The sequence below is a fragment of the Triticum dicoccoides genome, chromosome 1B, assembly GCF_002162155.2.
Source record: "Triticum dicoccoides isolate Atlit2015 ecotype Zavitan chromosome 1B, WEW_v2.0, whole genome shotgun sequence".
Classification (NCBI taxonomy): Eukaryota; Viridiplantae; Streptophyta; class Magnoliopsida; order Poales; family Poaceae; genus Triticum; species Triticum dicoccoides.
Window position 1 is genome coordinate 695,506,048 of NC_041381.1, and position 22,488 is coordinate 695,528,535.

Below are 22,488 nucleotides of genomic sequence, written 5' to 3' on the forward strand. Positions count from 1 at the left end.
GCCTTGGGGGGAGTGGCGCCCAACCCGTCAAGGGTTGGTGTGCCCCCTACTATCCATGTGGCCCTTTGGGACTGGTGGGTCCCTTTGATGGACCCAGGGAACTCTTTGGTGCCCCCGTACACTCCAAGTGGAACCCCAAACTTTTTTGGAACCCCGAATAAAACTTTCCCATATATAAATCTTTACCTCCGGACCATTCCGGAGCTCCTCATGATGTCCTAGATCCCATCCAGGACTCCAAGCAACCTTCTGACTTCACCATATTAATATCTCAATACTACCCTACCGTTACCAAACGTTAAGTGTGTGACCCTACGGGTTCGAGAACATGCAGACATGACCAACACTCCTCTCCGATCAATAATCAATAGCGGGACCTGTATGCTCATATTGATTCCCACATATTCAACGAAGATCTTTATCGGTTGAACCACGATGTCGATGATTCGATTAATTCCATATACAATTCCTATTGTCCGGCGATATGTTACTTGCCCGAGATTCGATCATCAGTATCTCCATACCTAGTTCAATATCATTACCAGCAAGTCTCTTTACTCATTACGTAATACAACATCCCCAGACTAAACTCAATAGTCACATGAAGCTTCTTGTGATGTTGTATTATCGAAAGAGCCCAGAGATATCTCTCGGCCACACGGAGCGACAAATCCCAGTCTCGATCCATGCAACCCAACAAACACTTTCTGAAATACCTATAGAGCACCTTTATGATCACCCAGCTATGAAGTGAAGTTTGATAACCCACAAAGTATTCTTCCAATATTTGGGAGTGGCATGATCTCATGGTCTAAAGAACAGATGCTTGACATGAAGAAAGTTGTAGCAAATAAACTAAGTGATATGATTTGATGCTAAGCATACAATTGGGTCTGTCCATCACATCATTCTCCTAATTATGTGATCCCGTTATCAAATGAGAACTCATTTCTATGGTTAGGAAACCTTAACCATCTTATATCAACGAGCTAGTCTAGTAGAGGCTCGCTAGGGACACGGTGTTGTTTATGTATCCACACATGTATTTAAGTTTCCGGTCAATACAATTCTAGCATGGATAACAAATATTTATCATGAACGGGAAATATGATAATAACATCTTTATTATTGCCTCTAGGGCATATTTCCAACACGTCCTGCCACTGGACATGACAAGGGTGGGGGTCCTGGAGTTAAAGAAGGGCTTTAAATCATGGTCATTGCCTCACCTACCTGAAGAGGGTGTCATTACGTTAGGACAAGTGACCCAGGGTCACTTGCTTAAGTGGCCACTGAGTGATATAGAGGAGACTCCCCGCAGATTGTCTGCTAATGATGGCGATCCTGCCTTTGCAGACCTTGACCTATTTTCAACCTTGCCGGTGCAACAGACATAGTCCAAGATATTCCGCCATCAGTGGGGAAGGATCCAAGTGCAATTTTAGACCATCCGCAAGCAAACCACCTCTGCCCATTGTCGTCCCCGAAGGGTGCACAAGGAATATGTATAAGCCAAGTCAACCGATAGCATCAGACTCTATGTTGACGACCCTCTCGATGAACTTCAGCTTCTACACGCCGACGTGTTAGATAGGTAAAAGGAAGGTCAGCATCGTTACACGGGCAAGGTTATCAAGGGTAAAAATTTCGTCGAGTTTTAGGCCGATAAAATTGATCTGCCCTTTAATGAGGTGATCCATGCAAATATCTTCTATGTCAACATAGTCTCCGGGAGTTAATGAGGCTTTGGGTACTTGATCAAGCTTCAAATCCCCAACTCCGACATAGTAATGTGGCCTTACCTGATCCCTTTCACATGCACTGGCACAACATGAAATCCATAAATGGCCAAAACCTCATCTCACACTACTTGTTCCCCTGCAAGATGCCGAATCATCCGCATAAGAACACCTATCGCATGCCATACTGCGACAAGTAAGTCATTCACTCCTTTATTCTAAAACATATACATGAACTTGTGGTTTGATCTCATCCATGTTAATTTCTTCAATTTTCTGTGCAGCAACCGGCACTGGATCGTAACCGCACTATTGTCGGCGCAGGGCTTGGCTTAGTTCTTTGATTCGAAGAGAGACCCTCAAAAGCCTTGGACAAAATTGAAGGAGGTTCTAAATGATGCTCTACTCAAGTGTAAGAATTACAAAAAATATATAACACGGCATTCAGAATTCAAGTTCATCATCAGCGCTTGCTACTACAAAGAACCAAATCTGAAAACCTCCCAAAGGTTTGGCTACTATGCCATGTCCATCATGGACGACTTTTTGCACAAAAGCCAAAATTTGCGGAATCATAGCCAAATCATCTAGTGGTCCGAGGAGAAAGAGGGACATGGACATAGGGGAGTTCTTTAAGAGAGCATGAGCGCCTCCAAAAGGTGTTGGACAAAATCATCAACAGGGAGGTTGTAAGTAAGGATGGGAAGTTCTACTGCAAACTGATGGTAGCTGAAACTACGTCGGTATTTCCCCGGAGAGGGAGGGATGATGTAGCACATCGACGGTAGAGTATTTCCCTCTGTTATGAAACCAAGGTATCGAACCAGTAGGAGAACCAAGCAACACAACATAAACATCACCTGCACACAAATAACAACACCTCGCAACCCGACGTGTTAAAGGGGTTGTCAATCCCTCTCGGGTAACGGCGCCAGAGATTGGCAAGTTGACGGGAGAAAGTTGTAATAGATTGAAATAATAGATCGCAAATAAAATAAAGTGCGGCAAAGTATTTTTGTATTGTTTGGTTTAATAGATATGAATTAAAATGCAAAGGAAAAGTAGATCGCAAGGCAAATATATGAGAAAGAAGACCCAGGGGTCGTAGGTTTCACTAGTGGCTTCTCTCGAGAAAAATAGCAAAATGTGGGTAAACAAATTACTGTTGGGCAATTGATAGAACTTCAAATAATTATGACGATATCCAGGCAATGATCATTACATAGGCATCACGTCGAAGATTAGTAGACCGACTCCTGCCTGCATCTACTACTATTACTCCACACATCGACCGCTATCCAGCATGGATCTAGTGTATTAATTTCATGGAAAAACAGAGTAATGCAATAAGAACGATGACATAATGTAGACAAGATCTGTTTATCTAGATGGCGGTAGATATAGATCCCGTCTTTTTATCCTTAGTAGCAACGATACATATGTGTCGTTTCCCCTGCTGTCACTGGGATCAAGCACCGTAAGATCGAACCCACTACCGGTCACCTCTTCCCATTGCAAGATAAATAGATCAAGTTGGCCAAACAAAACCCAAATATCAGAGAAGAAATACGAGGCTATAAGAGATCATGCATATAAGAGATCGAAGAAACTCAAATAACTTTCATGGATATAAAAAGGACTGATCATAAAATCAAAGTTCATCAGATCCCAACAAGCACATCGCAAAAGAGTTACATCATATGGATCTTCAAGAGACCATTGTATTGAGAATTCAGTGAGAGAGAGAGCGAGAGAGAGAGAGAGAGAGAGAGAGAGAGAGAGAGATCTAGCTACTAACTACAGACCCGGAGGTGTACAAAGAACTACTCACGCATCATCGGAGAGGCACCAATGGAAGTGGTGAACCCCTCCGCGATGGTGTCTAGATTGGATCTGGTGGTTCTGGACTCTGCGGCGGCTGGATGAGTATTTCGACGCTTGTTCTAGGGTTTCTGGAATATTCTGGTATTTCTAGAGCAAAGAGGCGGTCCGGGGGCACCCGAGGTGGGCACAACCCACCAGGGCGCGCCTGGGCCTCCTGGCGTGCCCTGGTGGGTTGTGCCCCCCTCGGGGCACCCCCAAGTGCAACCAGGGCCCATTGCCTTCCTTCTGGCCCATAAAAAATCATCATGAAGTTTCGTGGCATTTGAACTTCGTTTGATACTAGATCATTAATGGAGCGCGTTGCTGCACCCGTCTATTTTTTCAATAAAATGGTAGTAATTTTCACTTATGTATTCATATATAGGCATGAAATATGAAGGTTTTAATTTATTCATCCTAGAATAATAAGTCATCAGACAACCTAGGAAAATCCAAAATCTAAAATAGATTGAAATTCAACAGTATTTCAGATTGTAATGAAGAAAATAGCAGTCTCACATGATAACCAAGACGCAAATCGGACAGACAAACTCAACTTAGGTTAGATATCAAGCTTTGATGTAGATTTGTTACGAAACTGAACAACTGAATAATAAAAAGAAAATAAACATGAATTTCCGCACCATACTTAACAAATAGCAATGCTTCTCTTAGGAGACACAAGGCCGTATGATATTTAGTATAGTGTACATGTATACATATATCTGTATTACATGGGTTAGGTGCAAGTTTACATCAGTACACATATTTCCCGCAAAAAGAGAAATACATCCCTACACATACAAGTGTATCATCACATTAGTCTTTTAACAACAAATAACTCACACAAGTAACTTCGATTAAAAAAATCTTAACCTCTAAGAGATATGTGTAAATAATTGTATAGATCTATGCCGCTAATCTGGTTCTAATACTGTCCACTAAAACCACTCAATTTGATATAATTAATAGAAATGGCTATCTATGTAAAGAGGCACATGAATTGTTTCCATCTGAGTATAGCTTCCCCTGCTAGGATTTAAGTGGCATATGGTGTTTATTCTATATGATGAATAAGCAGTTATTATCAACACAAACATTTTTAGCACATCAACTAAACATGTTCACATATGTTTTGTCTAAACTCTAAACACATGAGCAATAGTGCAACATGAATAATATATTTCGCAACGGTCTACATTACAGATAAGAGAATTAAGGGTACTACAACATCATGCAAGTCCAAAGGAAGACGCCAGATTACAAGAATGCAACATCACATTTTTCAAAAGTGGATATATCTTGTGCATAGCAAGTAGCAACACATTATTGGTTAGTTGCCTAACTAAACAAGGATGAGTAGCGCCACAACAGCTGGGCAGATGACACAAGTTTTTCTCAAGGATAAATTTCACAGTTCTAGATGAGCTTCAGCCACTGCTTTCATTGCCGATAACATATGATGTAAGGTTCGTAGTTATGTTTTTATGACAAGCGTGTACACTTCTGATTTTTCCAAATGATTACTTTATCACACAAAATAATTTGCAATACATAACAAAGAGAAATTACCTTGTATCTATATTCTGCATGTGGGCATTGTATAATGTTGAAGAAAAAATCAACAAAACATGCAGAAACTGACCAAGATCTACAAACTGTGCAGGAACCATATGAGGCTTAGCAGGGGATGTAAGTTCAGACTTTTCTTCCAATAGATGTACAAATTAAAGATAGTTTTAGACAGTGACCTTGCTGTTGCAAGAACTGAAGGAAAAAATTGTAGGCCCTTGACGCTGCATGCTATCATGGCTTGGGGAGCCCCACCTACCGTCTATGATGCTATAAGAATCCAATATGTTCACATTTCTGCCCAACAATAGGCTATCTTTACTTTATTAGTTCTGTAGATGGATAAAATCTGAGCTGGTGCATTTGTTATTAGTGCAGATCATAAGATGAAATTCATGATTACCCAAAAAATATAGAACGAAATAAGCACCTCAGTTGGACTTCTTTAATATGCTCAAATGCTCAATCATGCTGAACTCTTCCTTATTTGCAGTGTAGACACAAAATGTCATATAATGTAAACATTTAGAGGTAACAATGATTGGTTTGATTGAATAGGCAGCAGTGCAGTTAATACTCGAGTGGATTCTCTCTTTCTTGAATATTGTTGCAGGTCATCACAAATTAGAATGTTGTGACCAGCTTTTACTTGCATAAGAGTAAGCTCTTACTTGAGACTACATATTACTTCTTTCAGGGCAGCTTATGATGAAATATGCATCTCACGAAGACCACCATACCTAACATATTTCCTGCCATATTGTACCTACCATTCAAACCTGATTTACTTCAAATGCTTCTATGCATGCAGATTTCAATTATCTCCAAACTATGCAAAACTGGAGAAGTTCATGATTGTAGGCTTCCGTGTGGAGAGCAACATCAATTTTCCTATTTGTTTTACCTGCATGGCTATATTAATGCATTATCAAAGCATGGAACTGTAGCAAGGGGGCAGAGGCAAGGTGAGTAGAAGCGGATTGTCGTTGTACCATGCTGGTCGTTGTTGTTACCCGAGCATGGAGGTCGCACCTGCTAGATGTGCTTGCAGGTGCTGAACCGAACCGTTCCTATGTGTGTCGATGGTGTCCATGCGACCACGCACCAACACTTGACATGGTATTGGCTGGGTCCTGCAGGCCGAGCTGGTCCATGAGCGCGTGCACCGGCCTCTTCTTCTCTAAGTGGTGATTTGACTGTAGAGCATGCAACATCAAGTAGTATGTGAACAAATGAAGTGATCGAATATAGAAAACATGTATGAACCACAAATCATCAATAATCAAAATCTGAGGACCAACATGTTCACAAGGTAAGGCAAAAAGGTTCTTCACCAAAATTTTACTGCAGCTTATTCCTTTTATTTTCCTTTCCTTCACAGACCTGCACAATTATTAGAAGAACATCACCTTTGATATATATCGACTGCAGATCAACGCTGAATCACTAATGAAAGTGACTTTTGGGGGAGGGATTGGGGAGAGGAGGGGATAAAAAAAAGCATGAGCATGTACCTGTTCCCCTAAAGAGACGGTGGCAGCAAGGTCCATCTGAGCGCAGTCCCACATGAGGAGCTCGGCTCGGAGGCCACGGCTATGGCAGCATCGAAGCGCTCGAATCTGTGGCGGAGGGTTTCCTCCTCCTCCTCCTCATGGCCAGCCGCCGTGGCTGCTATAAGTGCGCCGGCACCGGGTGGCGTCTTCGAGCTCTGGGATATGGCTACACGAGGTGCTGGGCGAGGATGCGGTGGGCGAGCAGCCGGCGGACGGCCACGAGGTACAGGAGGCGGTGGGCAAATAGGGAGGAGGCGCCGCTGGATGTCGAGGAAGGAGGACCAGAGGAGGGAGAAGCGAGGACGCGCTGCCGGGTCGTGCGGCGAACAAGGGCTAAGAAGCTAGACCAGGATGCGGTCTACGACGGTGTCGGTGATGGCGGTGGCGGTGGCGGCGGCTCATCGAAACCTAGGTCGAGGACTCGGGAGATGAGAGATCGACATGAACATTTTTTTTAGAGTGATCGACGGGAGCTGTACGGGCGCTGCAGATCCAATGGTGCTAGATGGGCTTTGTGCGGGAGGGAGGCCCAATTAACCACAATGCACCGATTTTTCCACGGGAGTAGACACCCTCAGGACAGGTAGCCCACGTAGCGATTATTATGGGATGAGGCGGCAATCAGACGGCTGAAAACGGTTGAAACACGAGATCTGACGGCCAAAATCGCAGAGGGCGTGAGAGGGCTGGGAAGTGGTTCAGTTTTACTGTCCTTAATTGATTTCCTGCGATCTAAAAAAGTTGGAAAAAACAACAACTGGCACTTGGCACTATGTCAATAGGTTAGTACCAAAAAAATGATTAGAATGACTATAAAATGATTATAAAAGATCCAAGACTGATAATAAAATAGCATGGAACAATAAAAAATTATAGATACGTTGGAGACGTATCAGCATCCCCAACCTTAACTCATACTCGTCCTCGAGTAGATAAGTGATAAAAACAAATTTTTTGATGTGGAGTGTTGTTCATCAAGTCATATCATATTCTTTTCTTTATAGCATGGACATTTAGACTTTTATGTGATTCAAAGCAATACTCTAGTTTTGACATAATAATTTAGATACTCAAGCATATCAATAAGAAACCATGTCTTTCAAAATATCAGCGCTAAAATAAGTTATCCCTAGCCCATCATGCTCAAACATTGATCCATTCATGAAACACACTCGAATATTAACTACACCCAATACTTGAGCACGATCATATTGCCTCCTGGTTGGTGCTTTTTATGAGAGAGGATGGAGACTCAAATTTCAAAATAAAAATTGCATGAAGTAAAAGAAAGGCCCTTCGCAGAGGGAAGTAGGGATTTGTATCCATCCCAGAGCTCAAAGCAAAAAATTAGAGATAAAAACATTTTGGGAGGTGTATCCATCCCATCAACGAAAACGACTTAGAGCTACGAACACTTTCCATGCTAGATATGCCATAGGCGGTTCCCAAACAGAAAATAAAGTTTATTCCTTTTTTCACCATTCTTTCACTTTCCATGGCTAGCGTTATCCACGAGTGCCCTCCATACCAACACTTTCCAAGGAATTTATTATTTGACAACATAAGTTAAAAAAAATTGCATTTCGGGACTGGGCATCCCTAAGACCTTTGCCTTACTCTCGTGCAATGACAAGTGAATAAACACTCATCTTGAGAATAACACATCTAGCATGGAAAATATTAGCCACTCGTTACCGTTCCGCGAGCGAAACAAACACACAAAAAAGAACTTTATCTTGAAAATTAGAGATGGTACATGCAAATTTGCTTAGAATGGCAAAAGAGTACCGCATATTTCTAACCCACAAGTATAGGGGATCGCAACAGTTTTCGAGGGTAGAGTATTCAACCCAAATTTATTTATTCGACACAAGGGGAGCCAAAGAATATTATCAAGTATTAGCAGTTGAGTTGTTAATTCAACCACACATGGAAGACTTAATATCTGCAGCAAAATATTTAGTAACAAAGTAGTATGAAAGTAACGGTAATGGTGGCAAAAGTAACAGTAGCAGTTTTGCAGTAATTATAACAGTGGCAATGGCAAAGTAACTAAGCAAAGATCAATATGTGAGAATCTCATAGGCAATGGATCAGTGATGGAGAATTATATCGGATGCGATTCCTCATGCAACAGTTATAACATAGGGTGACACAGAACTAGCTCCAGTTCATCAATGTAATGTGGGCATGTATTCCGAATATAGTCATACGTGCTTATGGAAAAGAACTTGCATGACATCTTTTGTCCTACCCACCCATGGCAGCGGGGGCCTATTAGAAACTAAGGGATATTAACGCCTCCTTTTAATAGAGTACCAGACCAAAGCATTAACACTTAGTGAATACATGAACTCCTCAAACTACGGTCATCACTGGCAGTTGTCCCGATTATTGTCACTTCGGGGTTACCGGATCATATCACATAGTATGTGACTATTAACTTGCAAGATTGGATCAAGAACTCACATAAATTCATGAAAACATAATAGGTTCAGATCTGAAATCATGGCACTCGGGCCCTAGTGACAAGCATTAAGCATAGCAAAGTCATAGCAACATCCAACCCATCACCGTCCAGCAATGGATACTAGGGATCAAACCCTAACAAAACTAACTCGATTACATGGTAAATCTCATCCAACCCATCACCGTCCAGCAAGCCTACGATGGAATTACTCACGCACGGCGGTGAGCATCATGAAATTGGTGATGGAGGAAGGTTGATGATGACGATGGTGATGGATTCCCCCCTCCGGAGCCCCGAACGGACTCCAGATCAGCCCTCCCGAGAGAGATTAGGGCTTGGCGGCGGCTCCATATCGTAAAACGTGATGAATCCTTCTCTCTTATTTTTTTCTCCCCGAACGTGAATATATAGAGTTGGAGTTGAGGTTGGTGGAGCCTCAGGGGGCCCATGAGGCAGGGGGCGTGCCCTAGGGGGGTGGCGTGCCCTCCACCCTCGTGGACAGGGTGTGGGCCCCTTGGTGTTGATTCTTTCGCCTGTATTTTTTATTAATTCCAAAAATATTCTCCGTGAAGTTTCAGGTCATTCCGAGAACTTTTATTTCTGCACAAAAATAACGCCATGGCAATTCTGCTGAAAACAGTGTCAGTCCAGGTTAGTTCCATTCAAATCATGCAAGTTAGAGTCCAAAACAAGGGAAAAAGTGTTTCGAAAAGTAGATACGTTGGAGACGTATCAACTCCCCCAAGCTTAAAACTTTGCTTGTCCTCAAGCAATTCAGTTAATAAACTGAAAGTGATAAAGAAAAACTTTTACAAACTCTGTTTGCTCTTGTTGTTGTAAATATGTAAAGCCAGCATTCAAGTTTTCAGCAAAGATTATGAACTAACCATATTCACAATAACACTTAGGTCTCATGTTTAATCATGTCAATGGCATAATCAACTAGCAAGCAATAATAGTAAATCTTGAATGACAACACTTCCACAAACAATCATAATATAATATAACAAGATGGTATCTCGCTAGCCCTTTCTGAGACCGCAAAACATAAATGCAGAGCACCCCTGGAGATCAAGGACTGACTAAACATTGTAATTCATGGTAAAAGTGATCCATTCACAGTCATACTTAATGTAAACTAATAGTAATGCATGCAAATGACAGCGGTGCTCTCCAGCTGGTGCTTTTTAATAAGAGGGCGATGACTCAACACAAAAGTAAATAGATAGGCCCTTCGCAGAGGGAAGCAGGGATTTGTAGAGGTGCCAGAGCTCAAGTTTTGAAACAGAGATAAATAATATTTTGAGTGGTATACTTTCATTGTCAACATAACAACCAAGAGATCTCGATATCTTCCATGCTACACACATTATAGGCGGTTCCCAAGCAGAATGGTAAAGTTTATACTCCCCCGCCACCAACAAGCATCAATCCATGGCTTGCCTGAAACAACGGTGCCTCCAACTAACAACAGTCCAGGGGAGTTTTGTTTGCAATTATTTTGATTTAAGCATGGGACTGGGCATCCCAGTACCAGCCATTTTCTCGTGAATGAGGAGCGGAGTCCACTCCTCGTGAGAATAACCCACCTAGCATGGAAGATATAGATAGCCCTAGTTGATACATGAGCTATTCGAGCATACAAAACAGAATTTAATTTGAAGGTTTAGAGTTTGGCACATACAAATTTACTTGGAACGGCAGATAGATACCGCATATAGGAAGGTATGGTGGACTCATGATCATATGAAATAACTTTGGGGTTTATGGAAGTGGATGCATAAGCAGTATTCCCTCTTAGTACAAGTGAAGGCTAGAAAGAGACCAGGAAGCGACCAACTAGAGAGCGACAACAGTCATGGACATGCATTCAAATTAATCAACACTAAGTGCAAGCATGAGTATGATATAATCCACCATGAACATAAATATCGTGGAGGCTATGTTGATTTTGTTTCAACTACATGCGTGAACATGCGCCAAGTCAAGCCACTCGAATCGTTCAAAGGATACCAACCCTATCATACCACATCATAACCATTTTAATAGCATGTTGGCACGCAAGGTAAACCATTATAAACTCCTAGCTAATTAAGCATGGCATGAGCAACTATAATCTCTAATTGTCATTGCAAATATGTTTCATTCATAATAGGCTGAATCAGAAACAATGAACTAATCATATTTACAAAAACAAGATAGGTCGAGTTCATACCAGCTTCTCTCATCTCAATCAGTCCATCATATATCGTCATTATTGCCTTTCACTCGCATGACCGAACAGTGTGAATAATAATAATAGTGCACGTGCATTGGACTAAGCTGGAATCTGCAAGCATTTGATACAAGGGAGAAGACAAGGTAATGCGGGCTCTTGGTTAAATCAACAATAATGCATATGAGAGCCACTCAACATTTTCATCATGGTCTTCTCCTCTCGACCCCCAAATTAAAGAAATAAAACTATTCACCTGAGAAAGCTCCCAACAAGCAAAAGAAGAACGAGTCATACTGCTTACCAGCATGTCATACTTTGGTTCGGCGGTATTGTTGGATGAAGCGGCCCGGACCGACATTAGGCGTATGCTTACGCGAGACTGGTTCTACCGACGTGCTTTGCACACAGGTGACTGGCGGGTGTCAGTTTCTCCAACTTTAGTTGAATCGAGTGTGGCTACGCCCGGTCCTTGTGAAGGTTAAAACAGCACATACTTGACGAAATATTGTTGTGGTTTTGATGCGTAGGTAAGAACATGAAGGAAATATGCCCTAGAGGCAATAATAAAGTTATTATTTATTTTCTTATTTCATGATAAATGTTTATTATTCATGCTAGAATTGTATTAACCGAAAACTTGATACATGTGTAAATACATACACAAACAGAGTGTCACTAGTATGCCTCTACTTGACTAGCTCGTTGAATCAAAGATGGTTAAGTTTCCTAGCCATAGACATGAGATGTCATTTGATTAACGGGATCACATCATTAGAGAATGATGTGATTGACTTGACCCATTCCGTTAGCTTAGCACTTGATCGTTTAGTATGTTGCTATTGCTTTCTTCATGACTTATACATGTTCCTATGACTATGAGATTATGCAACTCCCGAATACCGGAGGAACACTTTGTGTGCTACCAAATGTCACAACGTACCTGGGTGATTATAAAGGTGCTCTACAGGTGTCTCTGATGGTACTTGTTGAGTTGGCATAGATCGAGATTAGGATTTGTCACTCCGATAGTCGGAGAGGTATCTCTGGGCCCTACCGGTAATGCATATCGTCATCGAACGTTAAGCGTGCATACCCTACGGGTTCGAGAACCATGTAGACATGACCGAGACACGTCTCCGGTCAATAACCAATAGCGGAACCTAGATGCTCATATTGGCTCCCACATATTCTACGAAGATCCTTATTGTTCAAACTGCATAACAACATACGTTGTTCCCTTTGTCATCGGTATGTTACTTGCCCGATATTCGATCGTCGGTATCTCAATACATAGTTCAATCTCGTTACCGGCAAGTCTCTTTACTCGGTCTGTCACACATCATCCCGCAACTAACTCATTAGTTACAATGCTTGCAAGGCTTATAGTGATGTGCATTATCGAGTGGGCCTAGAGATACCTCTCCGACAATCGGAGTGACAAATCCTAATCTCGAAATACGCCAACCCAACAATACCTTAGGAGACACCTATAGAACACCTTTATAATCACCCAGTTACGTTGTGACATTTGGTAGCACACAAAGTGTTCTTCCGGTAAACCGGAGTTGCATAATCTCATAGTGATAGGAACATGTATAAGTCATGAAGAAAGCAATAGCAGAATACTAAACGATCAAGTGCTAAGCTAACGGAATGGGTCAAGTCAATCACATCATTCTCCTAATGATATGGTCTCGTTAATCAAATGACAACCCATGTCGATGGATAGGAAACATAACCATCTTTGATCAACGAGCTAGTCAAGTAGAGGCATACTAGTGACAGTAAGTTTGTCTATGTATTCACACATGTATCAAGTTTCTGATTAATACAATTCTAGCATGAATAATAAACATTTATCATGAAATAAGGAAATAAATAATAACTTTATTATTGCCTCTAGGGCATATTTCCTTCAGTCTCCCACTTGCATTAGAGTCAATAATCGAGTTCACATCGCCATGTGATTTAACATCAATTGTTTACATCACCATGCAATTAACACCCATAGTTCACATCGTCATGTGACCAACACCCAAAGGGTATACTAGAGTCAATAATTTAGTTCACATCGCTATGTGATTAACACCCAAAGAGTACTTAGGTGTGATCAAGTTTTTCTTGTGAGAGAAGTTTAGTCAATGGGTCTGCCATATTCAGATCCGTATGTATTTTGCAAATTTCTATGACAACAATGCTCCGCACGGAGCTACTCTAGCTAATTGTTCCTACTTTCAATATGTATCCAGATTGAGACTTAGAGTCATCTGGATTAGTGTCAAAACTTGCATCGACATAACCCTTTACGATGAACCTTTTGTCACCTCCATAATTGAGAAACATATCCTTATTCCATTAAGGATAATTTTGACCTCTGTTTAGTGATCTACTCCTAGATCACTATTGTACTCCCTTGCCAAACTCAGGGCAGGGTATACAATAGGTCTGGTCCATAGCATGGCATACTTTATAGAACCTATGACTGAGGCATAGGAAATGACTTTCATTCTCTTTCTATTTTCTGCCATGGTCGGGATTTGAGTCTTACTCAATTTCACACCTTTGCAACACAGGCAAGAACTATTTCTTTGACTGTTCCATTTTGAACTACTTCAAAATCTTGTCAAGGTATGTACTCATTGAAAAAACTTATTGAGCGTCTTGATCTATCTCTATAGATCTTGATGCTCAATATGTAAGCAGCTTCACCGAGGTCTTTCTTTGAAAAATTCCTTTCAAAACCTCCTTTATGTTTTCCAGAAAATTCTACATCATTTCCGATCAACAATATGTCATTCACATATACTTATCAGAAAGGCTGTAATGCTCCCACTCACTTTCTTGTAAATACAGGCCTCACCGTAAGTCTGTATAAAACTATATGCTTTGATCAACTCATCAAAGCATATATTCCAACTCCGAGATGCTTGCACCAGTCCATAGATGGATCGCTGGAGCTTACACATTGTGTTAGCACCTTTAGGATCGACAAAACCTTCTGGTTGCATCATATACAACTCTTCTTTAAGAAATCCATTAAGGAATGTGGTTTTGATATCCATTTGCCAAATTTCATAAAATGCGGCAATTGCTAACATGATTCGGATAGACTATTAAGCATCGGTACAAGTGAGAAAATCTCATCGTAGTCAACACCTTGAACTTGTTGAAAACATTTTTTCGTCAATTCGAGCTTTGTAGATAGTAAAACTACTATTAGCGTTCGTCTTCCTCTTGAAGATCCATTTTATTCTCTATGGCTTGCCGATCATCGGGCAAGCAACCAAAGTCCATACTTTGTTCTCATACATGGATCACATCTCAGATTTCATGGCCTCAAGCCATTTCATGGAATCTGGGCTCATCATCGCTTCCTCATAGTTCGTAGGTTCGTCATGGTCAAGTAACATGAACTCCAGAATAGGATTACCGTACCACTCTGGTGCGGAATGTACTCTGGTTAACCTACAAGGTTCGATAGTAACTTGATCCGAAGCTTCATGATCATCATCATTAACTTCCTCACTAATTGGTGTAAGCATCACGGGAACTGATTTCTGTGATGAACTACTTTCCAATTCGGGAGAAGGTACAATTACCTCATCAAGTTCTACTTTCCTCCCACTCACTTCTTTCGAGAGAAACTCCTTCTCTAGAAAGTATCCATTCTTAGCAACGAATATCTTGCCTTCAGATCTGTGATAGAAGGTGTACCCCATAGTTACATTTGGGTATCCTATGAAGGCGCACTTCTCTGATTTGGGTTTGAGCTTATCAGGATGAAACTTTTTTCACATAAGCATCGCAACCCTAAACTTTAAGAAACGACAACTTAGGTTTCTTACTAAACCACAGTTCATACGGTCTCATCTCAACGGATTAAGATGGTGCCCTTTTTAACGTGAATGCAGCTGTCTCTAATGCATAACCCCAAAACGATAGTGGTAAATCAGTAAGAGACATCACAAATCGCACCATATCTAATAAAGTATGGTTATGATGTTTGGACACACCATTACTCTGTGGTGTTCCAGGTGGCATGAATTTGTGAAACTATTCCACATTGTTTTAATTGAAGACCAAACTCGTAACTCAAAATATTCGTCCCCGCAATCAAATCGTAGAAACTTTATTTTCTTGTTACGATGATTTTCCACTTCACTCTGAAATTCTTTGAACTTTTCAAATGTTTCAGACTTATGTTTCATCAAGTAGATATACCTATATCTGCTCAAATTATCTGTGAAGGTCAGAAAATAACGATACCCGTCGTGAAACTCAACACTTATCGGATCGCATACATCATTATGTATTATTCCCAATAAGTGAGTTGCTCTCTCCATTGTTCCGGAGAACATAGTCTTAGTCATCTTGCCCATAAGGCATGGTTCGCAAGCATCAAGTGATTCATAATCAAGTGATTCCAAAAGCCCATCAGCATGGAGTTTCTTCATGCGCTTTACACCAATATGACCTAAACGGCAGTGCCACAAATAAGTTGCACAATCATTATTAACTTTGCATCTTTTGGCTTCAATATTATGAATATGTGTATCACTACGATCGAGATCCAACAAACCATTTTCATTGGGTGTATGACCATAGAAGGTTTTATTCATGTAAACAGAACAACAATTATTCTCTAACTTAAATGAATAACCGTATTGCAATAAACATGATCAAATCATATTCATGCTCAACGCAAACACCAAATAACACTTATTTAGGTTCAACACTAATCCCGAAAGTATAGGGAGTGTGCAATGATGATCACATCAATCTTGGAACCACTTCCAACACACATCGTCACTTCACCCTTAACTAGTCTCTGTTTATTTTGCAACTCCCGTTTCGAGTTACTACTCTTAGCAACTGAACCAGTATAAAATACTAAGGGGTTTCTATAAACACTAGTAAAGTACACATCAATAACATGTGTATCAAATATACTTTTGTTCACTTTGCCATCATTCTTATCCGCCAAATACTTGGGGCAGTTACTCCTCCAGTGACCAGTCCCTTTGCAGCAGAAGCACTCAGTTTCAGGCTTAGGTCCAGACTTGGGCTTCTTCACTTGAACAGCAACTTGCTTGCCGTTCTTCTTGAAGTTTCCCTTATATCCCTTTGCCCTTTTTCTTGAAACTAGTGGTCTTGTTAACCATCAACACTTGATGCTCTTTCTTGATTTCTACCTTCGTTGATTTCAGCATCGCGAAGAGCTCGGGAATTACTTTCGTCATCCCTTGCATATTATAGTTCATCACGAAGTTCTAGTAACTTGGTGATAGTGACTAGAGAATTTTGTCAATTACTATCTTATCTGGAAGATTAACTCCCACTTGATTCAAGCAATTGTAGTACCCAGACAATCTGAGCACATGCTCACTGGTTGAGCTATTCTCCTCCATCTTGTAGGCAAAGTACTGTTAGAGGTCTCATACCTCTCGACACGGGCATGAGTATGAAATACCAACTTCAACTCTTGGAACATCTTATATGTTCTGTGGCGTTCAAAACATTTTTGAAGTCCCGAGCCGTAAAGCATGGTGCACTAAACTATCAAGTAGTCATCATACCGAGCTTTTGTCAAACGTTCATAACGTCTGCATATGCTCCTGCAATAGGTCCATCACCTAGCGGTGCATCAAGGACATAATTCTTCTGTGCAGCAATGAGGATAAACCTCAGATCACGGACCGAGTCCACATCATTGCTACTATTATCTTGCAACATATTTTTCTCTAGGAACATATCAAAATAAACCTAGGGAAGTAACAACGCGAGCTATTGATCTACAACATAATTTGCAAAGTACTATCAGGACTAAGTTCATGATAAATTAAAGTTCAATTAATCATATTACTTAAGAACTCCCACTTAGATAGACATCTCTCTAATCATCTAAGTGATCACGTGATCCAAATCAACTAAACCATGTCCGATCATCACGTGAGATGGAGTAGTTTTCAATGGTGAACATCACTATGTTGATCATATCTACTATATGATTCACGCTCGACCTTTCGGTCTCAGTGTTCCGAGGCCATATCTGCATATGCTAGGCTCGTCAAGTTTAACCTGAGTATTCCGCGTGTGCAACTATTTTGCACCCGTTGTATTTGAACGTAGAGCCTATCACACCCGATCATCACATGGTGTCTCAGCACGAAGAACTTTCGCAATGGTGCATACTCAGGGAGAACACTTATACCTTGAAATTTAGTGAGAGATCATCTTATAATGCTACCGTCAATCTAAGCAAAATAAGATGCATAAAAGATAAACATCACATGCAATCAAAATATGTGACATGATATGGCCATCATCATTTTGTGCCTTTGATCTCCATCTCCAAAGCAGCGTCATGATTTCCATCGTCACCGGCATGACACCTTGATCTCCATAATCTTGATCTATATCAATGTGTCGTCACATGGTCGTCTCGCCTACTATTGCTCTTGCAACTATTGCTATCGCATAGCGATAAAGTAAAGCAACCATATCACATCACAACATGCCCTGCAAAAACAAGTTAGTCACTATCACCAAGTTAATAGAACTTCGCGATGAACTATAATATGCAAGGGATGACAAAAACAATTCCCAAGCTCTTCGCGATGCTAAAATCGGCGAAGGTAGAAATCAAGAAAAACATCAAGTGTTGATGGTTGACAAGACCACTAGTTTCAAGAAAAGGGGCAAAGGGAAGAAGGGGAACTTCAAGAAGAACGTCAAGAAAGTTGCTGCTCGAGTGAAGAAGCCAAAGTCTGGACCTAAGCCTGAGACTAAGTGCTTCTAGTGCAAAGGGACTGGTCACTGGAAGCGGAACTACCCCAAGTAATTGGCGGATAAGAAGGATGGCAAAGTGAACATAGGTATATTTGATATACATGTTATTGATGTGTACTTTACTAGTGTTTATAGCAACCCCTCGGTATTTGATACTGGTTCAGTTGCTAAGAGTAGTAACTCGAAACGGGAGTTGCAGAATGAACAGAAACTATTTAAGGGCATGGTGACGATGTATGTTGGAAGTAGTTCCAAGATTGATATGATCATCATCGCACACTCCCTATACTTTCGGGATTAGTGTTGGACCTAAATAAGTGTTATTTGGTGTTTGCGTTGAGCATGAATATGATTTGATCATGTTTATTGCACTACGGTTATTCATATAAGTTAAAGAATAATTGTTGTTCTGTTTACATGAATAAAACCTTCTATGGTCATACACCTAATGAAAATGGTTTGTTGGATCACGATCGTAGTAATACACATATTCATAATATTGAAGCCAAAAGATGCAAAGTTAATAATGATAGTGCAACTTATTTGTGGCACTGCCGTTTGGGTCATATTGGTGTAAAGCGCATGAAGAAACTACATGCTGATGGACTTTTGGAATCACTTGATTACGAATCATTTGATGCTTGCGAACCATACCTCATGGGCAAGATGACTAAGACTCCGTTCTCCGAAACAATGGAGCGAGCAACTGACTTATTGGAAATAATACATACTGATGTATGCGATCCGATGAGTGTTGAGGCTCGCGGCAGGTATCGTTATTTTCTTACCTTCGCAGATGATTTGAGCAGAGATGGGTATATCTACTTGATGAAACATAAGTCTGAAATATTTGAAAAGTTCAAAAGAATTTCAGAGTGAAGTGTTAAATCATCGTAAAAAGAAAATAAAGTTTCTACGATCTGATCGCGGAGACAAATATTTGAGTTACGAGTTTGGTCTTCATTTGAAACAATGTGAAATAGTTTCGCAACTCACGCCACCTGGAACACCACAGCGTAATGGTGTGTCCGAACGTCATAATCATACTTTACTAGATATGGTGCGATCTATGATGTCTCTTACCGATTTACCACTATCGTTTTGGGGTTATGCATTAGAGACAGCTGCATTCATGTTAAAAAGGGCACCATATAAATCCGTCGAGACGATACCGTATGAACTGTGGTTTAGCAAGAAACCTAAGCTATCGTTTCTTAAAGTTTGGGGTTGCGATGCTTATGTGAAAAAGTTTCATCCTAATAAGCTCAAACCCAAATCAGAGAAATGCATTTTCATAGGATACCCAAAAGTAACTGTTGGGTACACCTTCTATCACAGATCCGAAGGCAAGATATTCGTTGCTAAGAATGGATACTTTCTAGAGAAGGAGTTTCTCTCGAAAGAAGTGAGTGGGAGGAAAGTAGAACTTGATAAGGTAATTGTACCTTCTCCCGAATTGGGAAGTAGTTCATCACAGGAATCAGTTCCAGTGATGCCTACACCGATTAGTGAGGAAGTTAATGATGACGATCATGAAACTTCAGATCAAGTTACTCCGAACCTCGTAGGTCAGCCAGAGTAAGGTCCGCACCAGAGTGGTACGGTAATCCTATTCTGGAGTTCATGTTACTTAACCATGACGAACCTATGAACTATGAGGAAGCGATGATGAGCCCAGATTCCGCAAAATGGCTTGAGGCCATGAAATCTGAGATGGGATCCATGTATGAGAACAAGGTGTGGACTTTGGTTGACTTGACCGATGATCGGCAAGCCGTCGATTAGAAATGGATTTTCAAGAGGAAGACAGACGATGATGGTAGTGTTACTATCTACAAAGCTCAAATTGTCGCAAAAATGTTTTTCGACAACTTCAAGGTGTTGACTACGATGCTTAAAGTCTGTCCGAATCATGTTAGCAATTTCCGCATTTTATGAAATCTGGAAAATGGATAACAAAACTGCAGTCCTTAATGGATTTCCTAAAGAAGAGTTGTATATGATGCAACCAGAAGGTTTTGTCAATCCTAAAGGTTCTAACAAAATGTGCAAGCTCTAGCGATCCATCTGTGGACTGGTGCAAGCATCTCGGAGTTGGAATATACGCTTTGATGAGTTGATTAAAGCATATAGTTTTATACAGACTTGCGGTGAAGCCTGTATTTACAAGAAAGTGAGTGGGAGCACTACAGCCTTTCTGATAAGTATATGTGTGTGACATATTGTTGATCAGAAATGATGTAGAATTTTCTGGAAAGCATAAAGAAGTGTTTGAAAGGAGTTCTTCAAAAGAAAGACCTCAGTAAAGCTACTTACATATTGAGCATCAAGATCTATTGAGATAGATCAAGACACTTAATAAGATTTTCAAGGAATATATACCTTGACAAGATTTTGAAGTAGTTGAAAGTGGAACAGTCAAAGAAAGAGTTCATGCATGTGTAGCAAAGGTGTGAAGTTGAGTAAGACTCAAAACCCGACCACGGCAGAAGATAGAGAGAGAATGAAAGTCATTCCCTATGCCTCAGTCATAGGTTCTATAAAGTATGCCATGCTATGTACTGTTGGAAATATGCCCTAGAGGCAATAATAAATTAGTTATTATTATTATATTTCCTTGTTCATGATAATCGTTTATTATCCATGCTATAATTGTATTGATAGGAAACTCAGATGCATGTGTGGGTACATAGACAACACCATGTCCCTAGTAAGCCTCTAGTTGACTAGCTCGTTGATCAATAGATGGTTACGGTTTCCTGACCATGGACATTGGATGTCGTTGATAACGGGATCACATCATTAGGAGAATGATGTGATGGACAAGACCCAATCCTAAGCCTAGCACAAAAATCGTAGTTCGTATGCTAAAGCTTTTCTAATGTCAAGTATCATTTCCTTAGACCATCAGATTGTGCAACTCCCAGATACCGTAGGAATGCTTTGGGTGTACCATACGTCACAATGTAATTGGGTGGCTATAAAGGTACACTACAGGTATCTCCGAAAGTGTCTGTTGGGTTGGCACGAATCGAGACTGGGATTTGTCACTCTGGTAAACGGAGAGGTATCTCTGGGCCCACTCGGTAGGACATCATCATAATGTGCACAATGTGATCAAAGAGTTGATCGTGGGATGATGTGTTACGGAACGAGTAAAGAGACTTGCCAGTGACGAGATTGAACAAGGTATCGGTATACCGACGATCGAATCTCGGGCAAGTACAATACCGCTAGACAAAGGGAATTGTATACGGGATCGATTGAGTCCTTGACATCGTGGTTCATCCGATGAGATCATCGTGGAACATGTGGGAGACAACATGGGTATCCAGATCCCGCTGTTGGTTATTGACCGAATAACGTCTCGATCATGTCTGCATGGTTCCCGAACCCGTAGGGTCTACACACTTAAGGTTCGATGACGCTAGGGTTATAAAGGAAGTTTGTATGTGGTTACCGAATGTTGTTCGGAGTCCCGGATGAGATCCCAGACGTCACGAGGAGTTCCGGAATGGTCCGGAGGTAAATATTTATATATGGGAAGTCCTATTTTGGCCACCGGAAAATGTTCGGGATTTTTCGGTATTGTACCGGGAAGGTTCTAGAAGGTTCCGGAGTGGGGCCCACCTGCATGGGGGGACCCACATGAACGTGGGTAGTGGGGGCAAGGCCCCACACCCCTGGCCAAGGCGCACCAAGATCCCCCCTTAGAAGGAATAAGATCATATCCCGAAGGGATAAGATCAAGATCCCTAAAAAGGGGGGATAGCAATTGGTGGGGAAGGAAATGATGGGATTTCTTTCCTCCCACCTTTGCCAACGCCCCAATGGACTTGGAGGGCAAGAAACCAGCCCCCTCCACCCCTATATATAGTGGGGAGGTGCATGGGAGCTTTAACCAAGTTATGGCGCAGCCCTCCCCCTCTCCTAAGTCCTCCTCCTCTCCCGCGGTGCTTGGCGAAGCCCTGCAGCATTGCCACGCTCCTCCATCACCACCACGCTGTTGTGCTGCTGCTGGATGGAGTCTTCCTCAACCTCTCCCTCTCTCCTTGCTGGATCAAGGCATGGGAGACGTCACCGGGCTGTACGTGTGTTGAACGCGGAGGTGCCGTCCGTTCGGCACTAGGATCTCCGGTGATTTTGGATCACGACGAGTACGACTCCTTCAACCCCGTTCTCTTGAACGCTTCCGCTTAGCGATCTACAAGGGTATGTAGATGCACTCTCCTTCCCCTCGTTGCTAGTTTCTCCATAGATAGATCTTGGTGACACGTAGGAAAA

The 22,488-nt window shown here is 41.3% G+C and overlaps 1 long non-coding RNA gene and 1 pseudogene across 1 annotated transcript; one reads left to right on the forward strand and one right to left on the reverse strand.

Annotated features, from left to right (window-relative positions):
- Positions 1 to 6,303: 6,303 nt before the first annotated feature.
- Positions 6,304 to 6,753, reverse strand: LOC119313262. The gene is made up of 3 exons (XR_005151633.1): positions 6,689 to 6,753; positions 6,509 to 6,557; positions 6,304 to 6,370 (listed from the first exon to the last, which is right to left on the reverse strand). It is a non-coding gene; the product is annotated as an uncharacterized LOC119313262 (long non-coding RNA).
- A 72-nt stretch (positions 6,754 to 6,825) lies between these two features.
- LOC119350987 overlaps positions 6,826 to 22,488 on the forward strand; it is an 87,361-nt pseudogene continuing 71,698 nt past the window's right edge.